The sequence below is a fragment of the Spodoptera frugiperda genome, chromosome 13 (genome assembly GCF_023101765.2).
Source record: "Spodoptera frugiperda isolate SF20-4 chromosome 13, AGI-APGP_CSIRO_Sfru_2.0, whole genome shotgun sequence".
Classification (NCBI taxonomy): domain Eukaryota; kingdom Metazoa; phylum Arthropoda; class Insecta; order Lepidoptera; family Noctuidae; genus Spodoptera; species Spodoptera frugiperda.
Genome location: NC_064224.1, coordinates 5,932,078 through 5,947,774, shown reverse-complemented (window position 1 = coordinate 5,947,774; position 15,697 = coordinate 5,932,078). Strand labels below are relative to the sequence as shown.

The following is a 15,697-nucleotide window of genomic DNA, read 5'->3' as shown; positions in this document are numbered from 1 at the left end:
AAACTTTTGACATTGTTCCATTTGCATTATAATTTTTTTTTTTTTAAATAACTAACTATTTACAACCGTCTCACAGAATTTAACTTTATTAGAGAAATGTAGATTATAATTACAGCATTATTATTGTTTCATACATATAAACAAGTCATTTATTGAACTTGTAGAGTTTATCAATGGAATAATAGTAAATTCCTTAGTACAACTAACTATAGCATGTGTGTTAAACAATAGGCAATGGTATGCAATAATAACTGCATTCATTCACACCTACAAGATAAAAGTTACTACAGCTCTATGAAATTATTTTCTTATGTACCTAACATCTTTTTTTGAAGATATTTCTGCTTAAATGAATAAGGAATGATGATGACACTCTTGATAGAATGTTTTAATTTCAACTTAGGTAAATAAAAAATTAAATTAAGTTTATATTAACTTTTTTCAACCCTCTTTCAAATGTAACTCAAGCAATTTCAGCCTCTATAGGTGTCACGGAATTGAAAAATTCTAGAATTTAATTGATTCCTTTCAAAGCTTCATTTTGTAATCAAGTGTGTGCACTGTGCACTGAGATTGTACGCGTCCACTAGACTTGCCGGTGATCGGTTACCCTTGAACAAATTTACAATCGAGAGGAATATGACGTAGAAAATCAACTCGCAAGTCGCAACCAACGATTTGTGAATTCATAATCCTACGTCACGTCACTAGTCAGTACTCGCGAACTGCGCGGCTAGTGCGCGCGTGCTGTCAGTCGCGTCTTCCCGCGCCTTTTTCAAATATCGAACAAGGTACATTTTGTTGAACTTTCACTAAATTTTTGGTGTTGCATCACTGCGAGTGTGCGAACCTGCTTGCTTATACCGTTACACGTGTTTTTGTTGTATGTTATATAGATAAAATAGGTACTTATACCTATTTCGTAATCTTATAATCTCATGTTATATCTTACGGGTTAAGTTATTGCTTCAAAGGTGTTTTAAACTGTGTATCTACGTATTGCGTGTTCTGAACCAATAACGCTACTTTTTGTCAAGTTTTTATGGACGATTCATGTTTTGCTAATTATTTTGTGTCTCGAAATTTATCGTGAAGAATTATTTATCTTCTTTCTGTCGGTGTATCATCAGTAGTTTAAAATAAACAACGACAATCAGTTTCCATTCAATGTTGAAAGATTGTGTCAATATTTTGTAAACAAATTCCACAGACAGGCATACAGGGAAGGTATGAAAAGCATGTTCCGGTGTTTTATAAACTTGATGACTTTCCTTGAATATCGAATGTTGTTCGATAAAGTACTTAGTTATTTATAGTTTAAACGGGAAGTGAATGTTGTACTTTTGGATCAGTAAAAACAAATTTCCATCGATACTTACCTACCTTGCCTTTGCATAATTGAATTAACCCTGGAAATTAATAACCAATTTAAATCGATCTTGATTCAAAATTGAGGGATCGATTTATGTTTTTGACAGGAAGTCCATAGTAACAACAAAATAATGTCAAAAATCGATCCTAGTATAAAAATGTTCGATTGAGATCAAATTAGATCATTTCGGTCGTTAGTATCTCTACTCTACTACCCCTAATGGGATAAAAGTAAAGCAATTTTAATATCACGTTAATCATTATATATCGTGTATCGCTTACCTATTTCTTTACCCAGTAGAGCTGTTGCCCGATCCGGAGCTGCGGACAACGTAACAGGTTACCGTTGTTCCGGTTAAAAGCAGGAGTTGGAACGGGGTGGTTTTTAGTCAGTAACAGTTTGACACTCCCTCTCGCCTAACCCAAGGCGAGACAAGTCATTGGATAATTGTCCCCTCTCAAAAAAAGTGTGTTACTAGATAATTGCCAATTTCTCGGAAATTCTCTCAGTTTTACAATATAAACTAAAATTAATAAGAATGAATTTGGTCTGGAAATTCCTATGCCATAAGCCAGTCGAACCGGAGACTCTTGACTTGACGTCATTCAACCTTTGGTTCCGAGAAGGTATTCATTATTGAGGCTTTGTAGTTTTTAATGGAACATCAAGACGTGTTGGACATATCTACCTTTAAAAAATACATCCGTGATCTTTTTTTACATGAGGAATATCATCCAATGACTCCTCCTGCCTTTTAGTGTCAGACTTTTATTGACTAAAAACCACCCCGTTCCTACTCCTGCTTCGAGCCGGGGTCCCGGTAACCCGCTAGGCAGCTCGCAAATCCGTGATCTTAAAGGTTTTATTATAGGTACCTCCTTAATTTACATTGTTTAATTTTGAATAGGTGTCTACAAAGCAACTGGTTAATTTAAGAGATTTTTAAGAGATCAATAATGGAATTAATTATAGCACATGAATGAAAACCAATGAAGTCTTTCGATTATTTTTCAGTTTTGGTAAATTCTCATATCTCCTATCAATATTGCATTGATTTACTACGTATACAATATTGACATAAAAAAGTGAAATAACATTATTTAAAATGTTATAGTTAGAAACTCTCTAAAACGCTAATCAAATAAAATGTTATTATTACGTAAAATGTGTTTTGTTTGATAGTTTTAAAGAGTTACGGCAAAACGTTTTGTTATGTTATGCTCAAATATTTGTGACTGATTAAAGTGTTTATAAAACAAAGATTCTATGAATGAAACGTTTCAGTTTTTTCTCACACTACTACTACCTTGACACGTCATTGATTTTTTATGATCCAAACTTATTGAGAGGCATTGCAGACTTAAAAGATATTAAGCTGAAGCATTAGGTACCGTAGAACGGGGTGATACTATGAAAAATGTCACCCCTCTTCCATCTCTATACTTCCCGTTTTACCCCGGTACTTGTTCCGTTTAGCAGAATCTTATAAAAAATACCAAATACGTAAAACCGATTCCAATATCTGGGGGCACGGCAGTGCCACTCCCTAAGTCGAGCAAAAAAAGCGGCACGGCCGTACCATCCTTTTCTCGAAGCAATTCGGGCCTTTTTCGACCCCCTATAATTCGGTTGTGGATAAAGCAAGAAACCTGAATCTTCAGTAACTAATCCGGCATTGTATAAACACGGAATATTTAAAATTTCAGTCAATTTGAACCAGTAGTTTAAGAATGACAACTTGTTAAAGTTTCTAAATTTTGTCACTCACTGACTCACCGATCATCAAAAGTCCAAGGCACTTCTAGCAGACTTAGAAGCTTCATATTTGGAATACATATAGAGTTTAGTGTCTTAATCATGGGAAAACTTAAATATTTTGTAATTTCGGTCCAGTTTTCCAAATACACCAACTGCATCAATAACTTTGTAATCCCATATAAATATATGGGATTACAAAGTTATTTATGCAGTTGGTGGTGGGTGGTGGTTATAAATTTAATAGGTGTAGATAGGTACCTACCATATGAGGCAAGGGAGGGGGTATAGGGTGGGTAACCGTGTGTTTAGCCCATGAAACTGAACAACATTATTACTTGTAAAACGACGTAATGAAAAACACATGATTGGACATGTCTTGAAGTACGAAAATCTAATAAAACAATATATTATAATTTAAATCTGTTATATATAAATTGTTAGCGCGACTATCAAAGCCTCCGAGAAAAGCCCATAGAGACAGGGAGTGGGTTTTGAGAAAAACTGTGGCTGAAGCTCAAGAAGTAGTACCGGAAAAGAAAAAGAAGACTACATATAAAAATAAGAAAATATCATAAGACCTTTAACAAAATTCGTTAGAAGTAGATGGTATCAAAAAGAAAGGCTCTACAAAAAGAAGTGAGATCCCATCAAAAACATCCTGTAAAAAACCCAAGTCTCGCAGCTCAGTCTTTCTACCGTCAAAAGTTGTGAGATCCATGTAATACCAAGTCGGTTAATCTATTTAGTGTCTACTTGAAGGACCTTCTGTCTTAAGTTATTACATAAGTTATTATCATGCCAATATTAAAAATATTTAACGTTTTAAACAAATAGATCGACTTGGACATCGCATGAAAACAAAATGACATATTACAATATTATATTAGATTCTTTAGTCTCTCGCGCCTCATCGCGATTGAAACTCTCGTTCCTGTTGGTCGCTGGCCCGTATCATGCTGTGTAAATGTGATACATGCTAATAATCAAATCAAGCGATGTCCAAGTCGATCTATTTGTTTAAAACGTTAAATATTTTTAATATTGGCATGATTCCTAACTTATGTAATAACTTAAGACAGAAGGTCCTTCAAGTAGACACTAAATAGAGTTAACCGACTTGGTATTACATGGATCTCACAACTTTTGACGGTAGAAAGACTGAGCTGCGAGACTTGGGTTTTTTACAGGATGTTTTTGATGGGATTGTGTATACACATCTGGGGGCACGGCAGTGCCCAAGTCGAGCAAAAAAAAAGCGGCACGGCCGTACCATCCTTTTCTCGAAGCAATTCGGGCCTTTTTCGACCCCTATAATTCGGTTGTGGATAAAGCAAGAAACCTGAATCTTCAGTAACTAATCCGGCATTGTATAAACACGGAATATTTAAAATTTCAGTCAATTTGAACCAGTAGTTTAAGAATGACAACTTGTTAAAGTTTCTAAATTTTGTCACTCACTGACTCACCGATCATCAAAAGTCCAAGGCACTTCTAGCAGACTTAGAAGCTTCATATTTGGAATACATATAGAGTTTAGTGTCTTAATCATGGGAAAACTTAAATATTTTGTAATTTCGGTCCAGTTTTCCAAATACACCAACTGCATCAATAACTTTGTAATCCCATATAAATATATGGGATTACAAAGTTATTTATGCAGTTGGTGGTTGGTGGTGGTTATAAATTTAATAGGTGTAGATAGGTACCTACCATATGAGGCAAGGGAGGGGGTATAGGGTGGGTAACCGTGTGTTTAGCCCATGAAACTGAACAACATTATTACTTGTAAAATGGTCGACGTAATGAAAAACACATGATTGGACATGTCTTGAAGTACGAAAATCTAATAAAACAATATATTATAATTTAAATCTGTTATATATAAATTGTTAGCGCGACTAGCCTAGCCCATAGAGACAGGGAGTGGGCTTTGAGAAAAACTGTGGCTGAAGCTCAAGAAGTAGTACCGGAAAAGAAAAAGAGGAAGACTACATATAAAAATAAGAAAATATCATAAGACCTTTAACAAAATTCGTTAGAAGTAGATGGTATCAAAAAGAAAGGCTCTACAAAAATGAGATCCCATCAAAAACATCCTGTAAAAAACCCAAGTCTCGCAGCTCAGTCTTTCTACCGTCAAAAGTTGTGAGATCCATGTAATACCAAGTCGGTTAATCTATTTAGTGTCTACTTGAAGGACCTTCTGTCTTAAGTTATTACATAAGTTATTATCATGCCAATATTAAAAATATTTAACGTTTTAAACAAATAGATCGACTTGGACATCGCATGAAAACAAAATGAATATTACAATATTATATTAGATTCTTTAGTCTCTCGCGCCTCACGCGATTGAAACTCTCGTTCCTGTTGGTCGCTGGCCCGTCGTGCTGTGTAGTGTGATACATACTAATAATCAAATCAAGCGATGTCCAAGTCGATCTATTTGTTTAAAACGTTAAATATTTTTAATATTGGCATGATAATAACTTATGTAATAACTTAAGACAGAAGGTCCTTCAAGTAGACACTAAATAGATTAACCGACTTGGTATTACATGGATCTCACAACTTTTGACGGTAGAAAGACTGAGCTGCGAGACTTGGGTTTTTTACAGGATGTTTTTGATGGGATCTTTACATTATCTTTTAAGCATACAACCAACATTATAGAAAATGGAAAGTCATCATGAATAATAATAGTACTGAAGACAATAAATAAAAACAGCTGTTATGACTAGGGCTGCCAACCGCACTATATTTCGGGGCTCCGCAATATCCGCACGTTGAAAAATAGTAAATTTCAATAGGTCCTTTGTTTTCAAAATATTTTGATTATTTTGGTTTTGAAACCAGAAAAATGTTACATTTCTTTAAGTTTATAGTCATAGTCATAGCTTTTCTCAATAAAAGCACTATCCAACTCAAAAAGAAATATTCAAATCAAACTAATAAACAAACTCTTCAGTAACTATGATAAAAATGTACGAAGTGCAAAAAATAGGTTTAAGTCGTATGTTTGGCAACCCTAGTTATGGCTATTATGTGTTATACTTTTTTATATAAGCAACATATTTGTAACCGATATCATCATCAATTTGGTGAGCCAATTACATTGTTGAATAACAAATAATAAAAAGTCTGCCGGCATCCGATGCTTACTGCTCAAACAAATTAGTATTCCAACGTTAAGTGGAACTGGGGAACACACGTGACTTACAAAATGTGTTTATTTTATACACAGATATGATAATGAGTGTTTTACATGGCTTGAAGAAAAAAATGGATAAATATTACAACAAACTGCCTCGTCCTCTCGCTCGTCTGTTTGTGATAAACTCAAAAACTACTGATTGAATTTCTATGAGTTCATGCCCAGTGGATTGAGTGATTCTTGGTGAAGTGTAAAGTTTGTATTTTGTGAAAATTTGAGTGTCGTGAGCAAACTTGGCGGTAAATTAGGTAGGTTATCAAAAACGGACTTTGACTGGGATCTTTCGGCAAGAAATACGTATTACCGACGTACTCGAGAGTCATTTAGTGGTTACCAATTGTTTTTGATACAAAATTATCGCGGATGGTTACCAAGTACTATAGTTTAAGTAATCATTGAATGTCCCTGAGTGCGGCAATTAAACTTGACTCTATAATAAGTAAAATTATATAGAAGAAGAAACGTTAATAATGATCTGTAAAAATGTCTGAGGATGTACAGCTGCACAGGACCAAAAAGACGGTTAAAATGTCGACCGTGGCAAATAAAAAGTAATTAATTCAGATCAGAGGGGACGTGATACAAGGACAGAAAAATTGAAAGGAAGTCGTCGGTCTTTGAATGGACGTTAAAGGAGATATCAAATGTATGAATAACTGCCTGAGATGCGTGTGATTGAATGATGGATGATTGAAAAGATATGGAGAAAGAAAAAGGAAGGGATATCTGATCAACGACAAATAGGTGTGAATTCAATATAATTATAAAAGAACTTGTGTGTAAAAGAACCAAAGTGACATGAAATATGCGTTAGATCTTAGAACGAAAAGAAGGACTAACTAGATTTATTGAAATGCGTGAACTCGCGGAAATAATATGTTTCCTGACTTTAGGTTCATTAAACACGTTTTTTGGCTTTACATCCATTAAACGTAGAGATAAATATGTTTCATTAAATTGTTATTAATCGGTGTTCTTTATAATCACCGACTCGTATTGAGCAAGCGTGGTGATCAATGCTCAAACCGCGTCATACCTTCTCCGTGTGAGAAGAGGCCTTTGGCCAGCAGTGGCCACTTATAGGCTGTCGATGTGTGATGTGTTCTTTATAAGCAACAGAAGCTACTGTTAGCAGTTTACACTAAACTAAGTGTTATGCATTGCATTACGTGTTATACGGACGTGTTCTAGGTAGTATAGGTAAGTCTGTTTGTAGTGCAGAAATTAGATAGAAGTCCATTGTAAATACGACAAGCTTGTTATGTCATGTTTGATGCTAGATAAGACGAGTGACTACTGGTGACATCAATAAAGGAATCAGTTTTATTTATAGCACGTCCAAATAATAAACAGAATACAGGCGGCGTTTGTTCATTGTGTTGTAGACTGGTAGATGAATGAATTGATCTATGTATGAGGTAGTTATAAGTGTGCTTTTCCACCAGAGATGTGCTTGTAGCCACGCTGCGAAGATGTAATAGCTATGCTGTGAAACTATGTGACCATTTTCACCGATACTAAGCTATGTAGTTGTGCAAGTAAGATATGCTAGGAAGATGCGCAGCTCGAGTACGGAAACCATCCGTAGCACACATACATAGCATGCAATCATAGCACGCATCTTTCCATTTAAAAAAACATATCTTAGTTTCCGCCAGTGCTAAGCTATGTGTAAATTGAATATGATTGGTGGAAGCCAAACGCATCCACAGCAACGTATCATAGTACATCTCTGGTGGAAAAGCAACCTAATAGTGCTATATGCAATTTTATGATAACGAAGAGTTCTCTTGCCTTTTGGAGTAGTTGCTTTGGTTCTACTTCTTTACTAGACCTAACCTGTACGCAGTTGAATGTCGATATTGTCAAATTAATTCTTAAAGGAATAAACTTGATACTAACATTACCCTTTTCCTCTTACTTATATTTTGTCAAAGTCCGAAAAAACTGGTGACATCATTTATCACAAACCATCGCATTTAGGTGCCTACAGGTGCGCAAGCGTCCGCTTCGTGGTATTTATTCAGTTTCCTCAAGTGCATATTTTTATATGGGCATAACTATGTACAAATTCCAAGGAATAATTATTCTTGATTCATGTTCATTAGTCAGGTCGTAATGTCAGGTACAATGCAGATGTACAGCATTACACGTGTAGGAATCGAGATATTTGTGAATATAGTACAAGTAGAAAAATAATTTAAACCAATCATCCCTTTCCAAAATACTTAGCCAGATGGCACCAAATATTCATAAAATATTACTTGAATTGCTTTGAAAATTCCAAGCACCTAAAACAAGACAATTATTACTGAAAACTTAAAAATCTGTTATCTTCATGATACACCTACTCTAAAAGCCTACTAGCCCCTGTAGTTCTTCATATGACTAGGAGACCAACGAGACATGCACATAACAGCAATGATTATAAAGATTTGTATGTAGGTATGTAATCACCATGCATGTTATTTACTTAGCTCGTTACCGTATACATAATATAAGCTATACAAATAAAGACTGGTTTGCGAACCACTCGACCATATCTCATTTATTGTTAGAAGGTAGTTAGGTCAGTTGCTGGGTAGGCCTATTATAAAAAAACTGTAGGTTCCCCATTACTATTTTGAAGGTCTGGTTACGTTTTAATGTTATTCTTATTAGTTAGTGTCTTTAAAAACTACGCTACATTAGTATGGATATAACCAAATTCTAGTTTTAAAACTACTTTTAAAAATTAATTTTATATGTTGCGCATTAGATGACATTTTCCTCTTGTTTCTATCTGCATAATATGTAAATGAGAGACCAAACTTAATGAAATTAAAAAATAAAGCTATAATTATAGCTTCATCCATATGGAAATTTCGATAAGTTTGATGAAGTAGTTTTGAAGCACCCAACTCCAGAATAACTTTAATGTCAACTAAAAGGAGATGATCTTTGTGTAAAGGCACGTTATCTATACTCTCCAACCTTCAGAAAGACATCATACTTACTATATTATGACCTGGTTTGCATTTCGCCAATTTTGGCATTATTGAGCAACACAAGAAAAATCCAAGCATCGAAACTTTCTCATCCCGAATGACTCAGATGTAAGCGAAATGTAATGTCATGTGATTAAAATGGCCCATGTTCCGAGTCACGTACACCATGGACTCTAAGTAAACCTTGTTTTTATGGTGTAAGCCGGTAAACGAGCAGACGGGTCACCTGATAGTAAGCAATCGAAACACCAGAAGCGTTACAAGTGCGTTCCCGGCCTTTTGGAGGTTAGAAATTTAAGGGAACATTGGAAAGGGTAGTAATTTGGCATCCGGTAACCTCACTCACACACCGAAACATAACGCTAGCGTTGTTTTAATGTCGGTTTTGTGTGAGGTCGTGGTATCACTTCGGTCGAGCCGGTCCTATTCGTACCGAAGCATGGCTCTCCCACACTTAAACTTACCTGTCGCAATGTTTGGAACAATGTGCCAATTACCGGGCTTAATGACTAAAGTCTAGGAAAACTTGTGAACGCTAATCAATATCCGTTATTAACTACTGTTCTTCTGTTGTGTTTAATAAAAAAATATGGCGTTTTTCCTTGAATTTGAAGTCGGTTTTACTATAAAAGGATTATGTCTGTATTCGGTAGCTCGGACTTGTGAGATTAAGATTGATGTTGTTGCTCAGTTTTGGAGAGCGTAAAACATGGTCCTTGATCATATCTTACGTGTGGGATGAAATATAACTGGGTTGTCCTGTTAGCACTCATCTTTCTTAACTCTTTATGACTGCTGAACGCACGTCCTCTTTACCGTCTTTGTTTATTAACACCGTGGTGGTCACCGGTGACCGACGTTAGCGGAGGATTTGCCTTCAACAGTTTTCTATTGGCAGTCAAAGAGTTAATTATAGTCTAATATCTACCACGATATGATCAACTTTTGCTTCGTAAATATGCATAATACCCAAAATAATTTACCCTTCAAAGTTATTGCCATAAAACTAGATAGAATTTATATTCCTCCAAATTTCCGAATATGGAAAGGCTTAAGTTACATTTTGGGCACGCGATTGTTTTGATTTGACTTCGTGTTATACAATTTTATGAATCTCGTATTTTATGCAATCTTTAGAGGTTTGATAAACCGTTGTAACGGTACCAAACTTGATCAAAATACAGACGATAAACGGGTTCCTATTTTACATTCGTAGGTTCATAGGAAAATTCTGTTTTTGTAGATGTTTACTCCCAAATATGACATAATCAGAGGTCATTGAACCCGTTATCAACGATTATATAGTCCCAAAGTTCAAATTCAATTTAAATTCAAAATCTCTGGATCAATCTAGGTTTTTGATAGAAATTCAATAGAAGTAGTGTTAAACATCAACTTCTGCAAGATTTCGGATAAAGATCGGTCATTATTATTTTCGAAATCAGTGTATATGTAGTCAAGTAGATCTCAAAAAGTATTTTTTTTTGGTATTGGTACTTATTGATTCACCTTCATATAAGAGATTGAAGTTTCGAGTGTAATCACTATTTCGGTGCCCGTGCCTACTTTCAAATCACCTTGGTGCACAGGCAATGTTTACGTTTCGAAAATAATAATTAATTTATCCTCTCACAGTTCGACAGAGGCTATCAATACTTGACTTTAACAGGGCAATAACCTGACTGCAAAAAAATGATAGTAAGTTGTTCTTTATCTAGTAGTTAGTAATATTATCGTGAAGGTTGTATAGTTAAAACGTGGTTGAACAATTACTTATGTAGTGCATTTAAATGCACTTAATTAACTTGATGCTATAAAGATACATGTGCTAATGCATCAATAAACATACCTACTATACATGCATGCATTATGTTAACATACATTATTATGTATCTACATACATATACATATCGTCACGCCTTTAATCCCCGAAGGGGTAGGCAGAGGTGCACATTATGGCACGTAATGCCGCTGTGTACACCCACTTTTCACAATTTATGTTGTAAGTCCCATGTAATAGGTGGTGAGCCTATTGCCATATACCGGACACATTTCCAGACTCCGTGCTACCACTGAGAAAATTTCGAAAAACCGAAAAAAATATTATGTATCTCTAAGTACAAAAGAGACAACAGCTTATTTTTTTACAAATGGTAACTTTAAAATTCTAAAATGTTCTAGAAGAATTTGTGTATACGTTTTTTTTTAAATAAAAATACTTTATACTTACTATAATATTATTATGTTTACGTGTGAACGTTGTATTGTAACCTTGACGATATGAAAATGCGTAACAGATCTTGAATTTGTAATCTAATCTTAAAAAATATAATTTTTGTTCGGCTGAACCGTCTGAACTCTGCGTAGAAAAGTTATGTAATTTTGATTGATGCCAAACAATTCCAAATCTTGTTGTCAATTATTATTGTGTCTATTGATATTTATGTTGTTGCTCATAATGTTTTTGTCGTTGTTGTTGACATTAATGAGAGAAAGGAAATGGACTACATGAAAGTCCAAATAGGTAATCCTTTTCCTTTCCTTCTCACACGAGATCTCACATACAGTATTATGCAACGTCACGCCTTTTATTCCCGAAGAGGTAGGCAGAGGTGCATCTGCACATTACGGCATTTAATGCCACTGTACAATGTACTCCCACTTTTCACTGTTTGTGTTATCCTCGTTAGTCGAGTGATCGGAAATGCGACAGCCAAGCAAATTCTAAGGGGTCTTAGGTTCGATTCCCGAATCAAGCGAAGTATTACTGGGCTTTTTTTAGCTTTTCACATATAGTAAAACCTGTAAAAAAGAGATTAAAATTAATTAATATCGAATTCAACTAACGCAATACAAATTCGATATGCATGTGGCAATACTCGAACTAAAATTAATGCCCTCGTTACCCTTGGTGAAGTTCCATTAAGATATCACGACGAGATGATGAATGTTGTTTAGTTTTTTAGTACTACGGTGTAACTTGTGACTGAGGCAAGGCAAGGTCTTCCATCTTGTCTGTCGTAGTGCCGCTGTTGAGTAATATCGTGTAGTACGAAGCGTAGAACTTGATACTTTATGCGTTGGTAACTTGATATTGCGACGTACGGTCAGGGGCTTTAGTACGAGTTTGCTTTACGTTTAACGAAATCAAAACGAGACCGCGTTCGGCGCTATGATTGGCTGGCTCCAAAGAACCAAACAAAATAGGTAGAGGTAGTATCAAATATAAACAACTGGATACAGATCTCATTCAACCGTTCGAACTGGAAGTCATTGATTTCCCTAATTCCCCTAAATGTAATGATAGTATCAGTAAGACTACTTACTGATACTATCATTACATTTATATAATACGAAAGAAATCTTTTGGTTTAACAAACTTTGTCACCAATAACCTTGATGAAGTGAAATGAACCTTCTCCATACTGCATTTACACAACTGTATACATTAATGATAATTTCCTTGGGTGCAATAACGATTTTATTGTTTCTGAACTTAACCCAGTACCTTTTTAACTTACAAACACTGCAACGTACCTGTGATGTAGATTAAGGTCATACCGTGTCAGGGTCATTGGAATGTGGCTTTTACGACCCATGCTGAGAGATATTTGTCCATCTGTTACCACATTTTGGAATATTGATAGAAATAGCATCTTCTGTTAGGTACCAGTGCTTTTAGAAATGCCAATAATATGATATATTGTGGTAGAAAACGTGTCAACTAGCGGTTGAAGCTGTTCAACATTGAGATGAGAGAACAACATCAACTTAAGCGTAATACCGTTCACAACACGAATGTTTAATATTTTAAAATCTTCCAAAACAAGTATTGTTTTATTGAAGAACATCCAAATCCAAATCGTTGGATTATTTTTCTTAACTTCATATTCCTTGAGTATTCAATCCAATATCTTGCATTCGATCACTTTAATCGTCGTCATACGAAGCAGCTACGTAAATATACTTTTTAATTTACCTTCCACACGTAGGATGCTTAATTTCCTCAGTGTAATTTGCTACACACGCGATTTTGTGCTGTGTCATCTTACCACGGCATTGATCAGAGACTTCTATGCGATCATTGAGTTACTTATCAACATTTTTTTGTCGTCAAAACTAGTTTGGCTTGTCATCATTATCATTCACAACTGGTTAACGCTTGCTTAATTCTCGTCTTATACTTAACTTGCTTTCGGTTTCGTAATTTTTATCATGTGTATATGAATGGTTACTTTTTTCTTTATACGTTTTAATTGTGCGGATATTGCACTAGTCTGTTTTGAGAGCTGATACCTACTGTCTGCAGTTCAGTATTACGTAATATAAAGACCATCAACGACTACTACTTTGAGAAAGTAATTGAGCAATATATCTAAAGTTTATGATGAGATAAATCTATTGATATTTTGTTATTTTTGGTTAAGTTTCCAATAGATTAATTGCCAGATCATTTGACAATTTTCCTTGCGAAAATCAGTTGCGCCATTATGAACTCTTTCGCCATAAATGGCCATGATGAAAAGAACTCTTGAGTTCAAAACACACATAACAAGCCTGTGCTTGTGTGGAGCTGTCTCTGGCTCCAAAATCACAAACTCCAGCTCACAATGCCAGTGCTATCAAATCAACGCACTACTTGGCTTCACATCATACTCGTACGAATTGATTTTAATTTCAATCGAACCGGCGAGCGTGACCTTTGCCTTTTATTTATTTTTCGGTGTAGTTTTCTAGTGGCTTCCATATTAAAAATTCTAAGTATTAATATTGGATTATTTTTGCGTTCTGTTTATTACATGAGACTAGTGGAAAGTTTATGATAGATCTATAATTACACTTTATAGTTGTCGATGATGTTCCATTAGACAACTTTAATCCTCTTCTAGACCTTATATTCTTTTATTGTTTTGGCACTGTCATATATTATCATATATTATCGAAATAAATAACTGTACGCCGCAAGCACTTGAGAATTCGCGGGAGATAAGTTATTTCTACTCGTGTAGAACATTTGATAAATTGATAAACAATATAAATAAATGATTCCGGTTAAACTCAGACGCTATTTGTTTTCTGCTGGCTGAGTTAAACGTCTTGAGGTTCATTATTATAACCGTTGAGTAGATTGCTGGATCGATTGAAGTTTTTGACAGAAACTTGGCTCTTTTCATCATGGCCATTTATGGCGAATGAGTTCATTATGGTGTAATTGACTTTAATAAAAAAAAATCGTCATAATTCATTGTTTTCTTTGGCGAAAACTTCACAGTGTTAACAATCGATCGTAATCCAAAAATATTCGATGGTTTATTAACTAATTTCGGCAGTTATTCCGTGGAGTACCTACGTCCAAAAAAATCGATGTGTTATTAACTCATTTCAGCAGATATTCCGTAGAGTACCTACGTAGCGACCTGCAAAATACAACCATAGCTACTGCCAATATCCGGAATTTGAAACATTTCACAATTCTCCTTAGTAGTTGCACGTGATTTTAGACTAACGTGAAGTTAGATTTAGCGCATCTATTTTAAGATCCCACTGTTTGCATCGTCGGTGACTGATTGTTACTATGTCACCTACATTACGTGATATCCTGTGTTCCCCCCTTTTGCCAGACCAGAGTTAGTGCTCATAGATACACTTGATTAGGTATTTATGTACCTAATACTAGCGTTGACCGGCGGTTTTGGCCACGCGAGTTTAGTTTATGGCTTTTTCCATACTCCCGATCGCAGTTCCCAACTTAATGTCAAAATTGATTGAAGAGATAATGCATATAAAAGGGGAAGAACCAAACATATTGTCGCATTTATAATTTTAGGATTTTTAAATCAGTAATGGACGAGAACAGACTGATGATCATGATGATGATATGAGTTAATGGTATACGGATATAGGTCCACTTTTCGCTAGTCAGTAATTTTATCCAAGTTCTTATTTACTATTTCTAAAGGCGGAAAAGTACATGTGTTTTAAAATTAGCAAATAGTTTATTGTTGGTCGATTCAACTGAAAACACTTACAGTTACAAATTCATTCCTTGCTACGTCATTCTGAGTACTCATTGAATGCAAATTACTCCAGTATTGGTAATAACGCAGTTCCATATTAATTTAGTTGATTTATAGTCACCTAGTTGTATATTTGCGAATAGTAGTGTAGTATAGTACACTACTATTCGTTAACGTTCCCATACAAATTACTAAAGTATAGTTATCTCGCAACTACTGATACCTTAAATCTACTCAATCGTATCGGATTATTCAATAATAATATTTTATTACATCAATCAAAGGCTTTGCTATTGTACTTAAATTACAAAGTAATCAGATTCCATTATGTAAGGACGCGGACGACGGA

The 15,697-nt window shown here is 35.0% G+C and overlaps 1 protein-coding gene across 3 annotated transcripts in view; it reads left to right on the top strand.

Moving 5' to 3' along the window:
* The window catches only part of LOC118270327 (ileal sodium/bile acid cotransporter), a 40,549-nt gene that overhangs the window by 1,829 nt on the left and 23,023 nt on the right, over window positions 1-15,697 (top strand). The window contains exon 1 of one of the 3 annotated variants that reach the window (XM_035585871.2): window positions 644-791. The exons of the other annotated variants lie outside the window; for them this stretch is intronic. The gene's annotated coding sequence lies outside the window, so the exon portion shown is untranslated. Of the gene's footprint in view, window positions 1-643; window positions 792-15,697 lie in introns of those variants that run through there. 3 annotated transcript variants of the gene reach the window in all.